Below are 7,970 nucleotides of genomic sequence, written 5' to 3'. Positions count from 1 at the left end.
AGATCAAAGTTCTTTGGAGTTTTTGCTTTGGTTACGGTTCTACTTGGACAATTACGTATGACTTCACTTCGATAATCACTCCGGAAGACGTGTTGGAGTCGTTGATGAACGACGGCACAGTTGATGCCCTCAGATTGAAGATCATCAACCAGCTCAAAGCCAATGTATGTAGTTTCTTCCCTCCCTTTTCAATTTCTTTGTTAATTGAGTTTCATATTTCATTTTCTAAGTTACTAATAGCATCTTTATATATTTAATTTTCTTCACTTTGCTTTGACCATTACTCTGATCGGTTTGTGGTGTTTTGATGTTTTCTTTTGCAGGAGGAATTGAAAAATACTACTATAAAGATGACCGAGCAGAATAAGATTTTGAACACCCCTGCGGCTGAGAAACAGACCAAAAGAGACGAGAGCTCTTTGAGGCGCTTAGGCAAGAACTACTCACTCTGCTAAAAAATGTAAGAGAAAAAAAAAATTTCTTGATCTCAAATATAATTTTTTTAAACTAACTTTATGTTATTTAATGCTCTATCTTATCTCTACAATATCCTTCATTTGATTGAGATGTTAGTTTCAGTGACTTTTTCTTTTCTTTGATATTATGAATTAAGTTGGAAAAAAAAATATGTTTTAATTAAAATCAATACAATTAAATGTGATTATCTAGTTAATATGTCATGTTTTTTTTTTATATTTAAGATCAAAAGGTGTATGCATTTTGTTCTAGGATAAAATAAACAAGAGAACAAAAAAATTGTAAACTTCGATTCTTCATCCGAAAACAAATTATCACATGCTACACCACAATATAGTACTCGAGAGAATAACAATCATCAAGCAGGTGATGAAAATAATATCATCACACAATGTAGATGCCACCGCCCTTAAGACATTGAAACATTCATATCTTTGAAATGAAGAATGACTTCCCCGGGCTGTATTAACTATTAAGCATACAATAAATAACCAAACGAAGTTAATAATACATCACACAATGTAGATGCCACCGCCCTTAAGACATTGAAACATTCATATCTTTGAAATGAAGAATGACTTCCCCGGGCTGTATTAACTATTAAGCATACAATAAATAACCAAACGAAGTTAATAATACATAATTGATGAATGTAAAAACAAAGGACTAAGTCTTGGTACCATAAAATTCAAGGAATATCTAGGACTTTTTTTGGCAATGGAGGTTAGAATGCTTCATTCTATTATTCAAAAACTCCGATGAAAAGAGTATAAACAGATGCTTAATCGGAATCCTCATACACTTCTCCATCATCAGATAACTCATCAAACGATCTGATATCGAGCTGGTAGCGAAGGGTACCTCCAATACCACCAAACCCTCTGCAAAATTGTGATCCTTCTTGAGATTTGTTGGTCACGAATTCCAGCGAGCAACCAAATTTTTTGTACTCGCTTGCAAACCACTCAAGCAAGGGCATCTTCTCCTGAACCTCTAACTCTGCAGAGGTGGCTGAATCTCTGAAGTTGCTCTGATTAGCCTCTTGGTACTTGTTCAAGTGCTTTATGACAATCTCGCCAGTAGAACTATTTTTCAGTACATATCTATTAATATCCAAATTTTCCCACACAATAAGTGTTTCCACAGCACCCATCTCCAATGCCTTCAACGTGTCTTCAACTCCAAAGACGTATTTCCCAGTGTCCTGGCTGATCTCTTCGAAGTATTTTCCGATCAAGCGTTTCTCCTGAATGAACTTTACATTAGATAACATCTCCGCCGATAACTCAATAGCTTGGTTAAAGCCATTTTCCCCACCATAGGAAACATCAACCACATTCAATATTTTTGCTTGCAAACGAGGATCAAACATATCTGACTGGCTCAGCTCAGTCTTGAAGTCAGCTGAACCAGCAAGTATAAGTCCAGAAACATTAGGTTGACTCGTAGCAGGATTGATGAAAAACTGAGTAGCAAGTTCTGCAGTCTTCCTTACATAGTTGTGCCACTTTTCCATGCGAAGACGAGCAAAACGCAATGCTGACTGCCCTCCTCGGCCATGCTTCTTTGGGAGATCAACAGTAAATTTATGAAGCACCTCACGAGTGTTTCCGGTCAATGTCCCAAAAAGGGTGCCGTTTCCATCCATAATAATAAAACCAAACTTGTCATCCGATTCTAAAAGTTCATTTAGAGCTTCTGTGTGAAACTTGTTGTCACAGAGGTAAAGTGATGCATTGATAGGCTTGAAAGGTTCGAAATCAATTGTCACCTTTTTTTCCTTGCCATCTTCAGTGATAATGGTGCCAGTATAAAGAACCAAACCATTTGGAGGAACCTTATTATACAGTCTCAACCTCTGTTGAGTAGAAGTAATGGCACCCAACACTGCCGGTTCACCCTGCTTTTGATATTTGAAGCAGTTCCAAACTCATCTCCCAGCATCTTATTGCCCAGAGGCTCTTCGCTATGCGAAGGTATGGGGGAGGGATGTTGTACGCAGCCTTACCCTTGCATATGCAAAGAGGCTGTTTCCGGATTCGAACCCATGACCAACAAGTCACCAAGGCGCAGCTTTACCGCTGCACCAGGGCTCGCCCTCACTCAAAAGCACTTACAAAATCAAAAATATTTTAATACATTTGCACTGTATTATTGAACAATATCAATACAATTATGAAGGAATATTATGTATATCTGCTACATATGCACATGCATGTATAGAGATAAAGGCCGAGAGAATCAAACACCGGTAAATTACAGACTCAACAATAAGTCATTAGCAGCGAAGAACTAAAGTTATGAGGATGATAGTACAGTTACTAGAACAGTAGTGTCTCAACCCCAGATCAAACAGAACTCTAGGCTCAAGGTGCGATATAAAAAATGAATGTCTAGCTAAAGCTTACAATCAAAATAACTTCTTATCATTCATGCTAAAGGTCCTAACCTATGCAGCAGTGTACGATAGTGACAACTTACAACCAAAAATATCTAGCTAAAGCTTACACATTATAATTTATAAATGGTGTACAACATCATAGCTTGAAGAACAATTAGATAAGTCGCTGTATTGTACTAAACACCCTGGTATGTGGTACCCATACAAATGGAATAATATTCTTCCCACACTTAATAAACAATCACAGAACTGGATCCAAGGAGGGTAAGTAGGGGCATTGCCCCCTCCCTTAAGATCCTTTATGTATATATGAAAAAAAAAAGAAAAATTAAAATTAAAAACATACTAATAAAAGAAAATGTAAACATTAAATTATATATGCTTAGTTTTCTTCCAGTAGTAAATTATATATCTAGTTTTGCACATAAAATCAATAATAAACATTTTTGTTAAACTTATTATTTATTATAAGTTAGATATTTAAATAATTATGTAAAAAAAATTGATCCCTCTTTAATACATTCCTGGATCCGTCCATGAACATAACATAGTAATACCTGAAAGCTAACATGCTTTATAACTGGTAAAGGAAACAAAAATTACAACAACAAAAAAACAGTGGTCCCACAAGTAGCAAACACATGAATAAAACATGCAACAGACAGAGTAGGCGGGTAAAAAATTTGAACCCAAAAACAAGAAAACATATTGCACAAACAGCAATCCATAAGTAGATAGCCACTTTTATTGAACCCTTTAAAAAAAGTTAACTGCAAGCAAAGAAATTTGATGAGTATTGGTGTCAAAGCCTGAAGCCCATGAACTCCATCTCAATCTATCAAAGTTCATGTTTTTTCCTCCTTCCTTCTCCATTTTCTTTCAAAAGACCCAAAATTAGTTAGACCATCTTCAGTATTTTCATTCTCCTCAGTTAACAAAATAAAAATAAAATAAAAAAGGGGTCAAATTTTCTAGTCAAAGCAGGGTATAAATTCAAGTCAAACTGCAACCCCAGATGCAAATGCTTCCACTGCTACCACTAACAACGGTACCCATAAACAAAACAAATCAAAGGAGCAAACTTTGCTTTTAAAAAAACAAAAGATTGAGGTGAAGCAAATATGATAACAAATAAAAGGAACAGTTATTATAGTTGAAAGACTGAGGTGAAGTGTATGTACTCACCTCTGTGTATGTTTGGGGTGAAAGAATGAGACTCTCTCACACGGCCGAGGGTTTTCGCGTGAGCTTCTGTAGCAAAGATGGTGGAGAGGAACGAGAAATTTTCTATTGGATTTGGGATTTGGGATTTGAGATTTGAGAAAGATTAGAGTATTATTAGTCTTTGTTTTGTTTAAAGATAGATTAGAGTCTTATTAGTCTTTGGCTCTTTGTTTTGCTAAATAAGCTAATAATAAACACTTTCATTTTCCATTCTTTTAATCACAGTTTGGAATGTAGCAGGTGAAAAAAATTTATGATGAGACAGGTGTAAATGAAAGGGGTCACAAATGATTTATGCAAATGATCAATGATCAAAATAAGAGATAAAGCATAGTTATAATATAATTTAAATGATGAACGTGATAAAATGAAGATAAAAGTACGTGAGATAAGGATTGAAGGCAAAGAGATAAGATAAGGATTACGTTAATAGTTTACATGTAGAAATTTAATTGAAAATTTAAAAATATTTTTAATGATTAAAATGATAGTAAATGGTTTAATTGAGAATAAAATACTAATAAGTGATTAATTTCAGAAATTAAATAGAAAAATAAATCTTTAACATGTAAATGACACAAGAATAACACATGTCAAAACAGTAATGGATTTAATTTAATGATATGATTAAATTATTGTATTTTTACACTTTTAAGGATTATTTCATAATTTTTTATTTTTCAGGGACTAAATTATCCGTGTTTCATACTTTCAGCTATCAAAATAAGTATTCACTCTTTTTTTAATTGAATTCTTAAATTTGTATTATTTTTAGTTGGATTGTATACTACCACCAAAAATTAATCACATGAACATAATTAGTTCTTGAATATAATATTGTCACGTATTCTCATTTTTTTAGGTTAACATTCTCACATTAAAAAAAAAAGGTTAACATTCTCACTCAATTGTAAGAAGAAAAAATAGTCCCAAATCCTCATTAAAAATTACCAAGTAATTCAGAAACTTACGGTGTAATTTAATTTTTTTTTTCTCAATAGTTGTTATCCTTAGGATGTAATTAGATGTAAAACATTTTTTAACTTTTCTTTAACAAACTTTATAACCTTCTTAAGAAAAAACACTTTATTCCTAAAAAAAACACTTTATCTCCTCCAAAAAAAAAAGAAAAAAAACTTTATAACCTACTAGAATTAGTTTAGTTGTGAGATAAAAAAGAAAAGATGCTATAACACATGTCCCGAGTAATATGAAAATACGAATTAAATATATAAATAACTACGTGATTTTTTTATAATTTATTATAAATAATATTTTAAAGATAATATACGTATGTGTTTTGTTTAAGATTAATAACATAAATTATCAATTATTTTTAATGGAGTTATGAGTGAAAAATAAGATATATTAAATATGAGACGTGATATACATACAACAAGATTTATATAATATTTATTTTATGAATTATTGAACAAATAACATTTAATCACAATATGATATGTTTGTTAACTTTTATAATATTTATCTTAAAAACAATATTAATGATAATTTTTTATTAGATGATAGTGTAAAAAATTGCTTAATTCACTTTTGGTCCCTATAGATTTATAATGGGACAATTTGGTCCTTCAAAAAATTATTGCACATTTGGTTCTCCATTTTTTTAAAATTTAGCAATTTCGGTCCCCTGTCGATCATGGTCTATTGTAATTGAAAATACAAAAATCACAAGAAGATGGATTAATTTGTCATTTATAAAATTTCCATGAAAACCTTTTTTCATAAACAATGTATAAGCAACATAGTCTGAAGAAAACTTAGAAGAGACCAACAAACAATAGTTTTCACAAAGGATTTTCTAAACCATTTTTATGAACATGTTTCACAATTCAAAGGCTAGTTAAAAGAATAGAAAAAAACAATAAAGACACAAGGATTTATACTTATTCGTCTCTACCAGATTATGTCTAATCCTTAGCAACCCACCAAGTTTTCACTACCTTTTACAAAGATAAAAGTGTTGTTTATACAAGTCACTCCTAGCTTCACCCAAGTAGTTTTTACATTAGTCTCTCCAAGCTAATATCCCAACTATTGTTTAAGATAAGGTGCACACTAACTAAGCTAACATCTTAGAGATAGATATACAAGATATACTTGAGAGTCTTTACTCCCAAGATAAACAAAATGTTTTGAGAACTTTTGAATCACTTAGATACTATTACAAGAGGTGAAGGCTTGAGAGAGATATGATCATTCCGAGTTCATAACTTCAAAACTTCTAGTATTTATAGAGCCTTTTGTGAAAGTAACCGGTGCCTCTAAACGACCTTCTTTTTTTGCATGTTCTTCATCTGTTGAAGAAGATGTTCGTTGGAGTATTAACTACAACATTAAATGTATGTCACCAACTTGTTGACACAATGATAACGCGCTCTGTTTGAAGGGTAATCTAGATTCAGTGTTAAAGAGCAAATAATCTTTTGTACTATGAAGTACACTGTTATACTGCTCTAGGCACATCTTTTGATGGAATAAGTAGCTTTATCTTTTGATTTTTCTCTTTTTTTATTCTTTTCTTCAGATCCTAAGAAGAGATTATTCCCTGCATAGAGGATCAAAAGCACAAGGCATTAACTGATCATTAAATATCACAGACTCAACTTTTGTTTGCTATTGTATGATCCATCAGATGCAAACTCAACATATTTTCATTTGTATGTGTTTCAATGACAAATTTGAAACTTGATATTTATTTGCATCTAATCAAAATAATTAAGGGTTTTGATTTGTCTTATGACTCAACAACAATTTTTAACCAAAATTACCAACATGGCATCTAGTCATGACGTGACATTGACACACTGACATGATAGATAATGTGACAATATGACATTAGCTAACATGACATTGATAGTCCAAATTTTGGTCCATATTGTCACATCAATGCTCTATCAGAGCTACTTTGACCAAAATATTGGACTATCAGTCATTTTGTCACGTCAATATATCAATGTGATATCATGTCAACAATTTTTGTTAAAACATGGCAGGCAAACTATTGCTAGATCAAAAGTGAGTTTAAGTTTTTTTTTTTACACTAACAATGTATAACCAGTGAATTCAAAATTTAACTAGGTATGGTTTGATTGAGTGGAGTGGAATGACATGTGATGAAAAAAAAGAACATATATTTGAATTAAAATTAAGTCAAGAATGTGTGAAACCCACACTAAATAAGGATTTATTTCCCTTTAATTTCTCACCCTTTCTTAGAACCAAACTCACTCTTAGAAATGATGTCATTGTGACATAATGACAATGCATAAAACCCACACTAAATAGGGATTTATTCCCCTTCAATTTCTCGCCTTTTCTTAGAACCAAACTCACCCTTAGAAATGATGTCATTGTGACATAATGACAATGCATAGAAACCAAAAGTGAGTTTAGTCCCTATCATTAGTGGATTTTGTTAAGTGCTTAAGTGGCTAATAGTGATGATGGCACCATGACATCATGAAAATGTCATTACCGTGTCATATCATCAATTGATGATATCATTATTATGCCATGTCAACAAATGGTGATGTATAACCACTAAGTTTAAGGTATTTTTTTTACACGACAATGTATAACCACTTAATTCAAAAGTTAACTATGTATGGTTTGGTTCAGTGGAGTGATAAAAAAAATTGGCTAGTCAGCAAATGATGTCCTCATGAAACCTGTCACGTCATTATGATGAAGCCATCAAAGACAAATAAAAAGTGACATTTTGAGGGACTAAAATAAAAAAGTGCCATTTTTAGGGATTAAAATTAAAAAGATGACATATTTGCAAAGACGAAAAACAAAAAGGTACAAAGACTAAAACAACAAATGATATAAAAACTTCGTACCCCAT

General features: G+C 32.1%; 1 pseudogene across 1 annotated transcript; it reads right to left on the bottom strand.

Moving 5' to 3' along the window:
* Positions 1 to 908: 908 nt before the first annotated feature.
* Positions 909 to 4,274, bottom strand: LOC114389493 (annotated as a pseudogene). Its single transcript, XR_003661781.1, has one exon. The product of XR_003661781.1 is annotated as a eukaryotic peptide chain release factor subunit 1-3-like (transcript).
* Between the last annotated feature and the right edge of the window lie 3,696 nt (positions 4,275 to 7,970).

This window comes from Glycine soja, chromosome 16 (assembly GCF_004193775.1).
Source record: "Glycine soja cultivar W05 chromosome 16, ASM419377v2, whole genome shotgun sequence".
Lineage (NCBI taxonomy): Eukaryota > Viridiplantae > Streptophyta > Magnoliopsida > Fabales > Fabaceae > Glycine > Glycine soja.
This window is presented reverse-complemented; position numbering and strand designations above follow the sequence as displayed.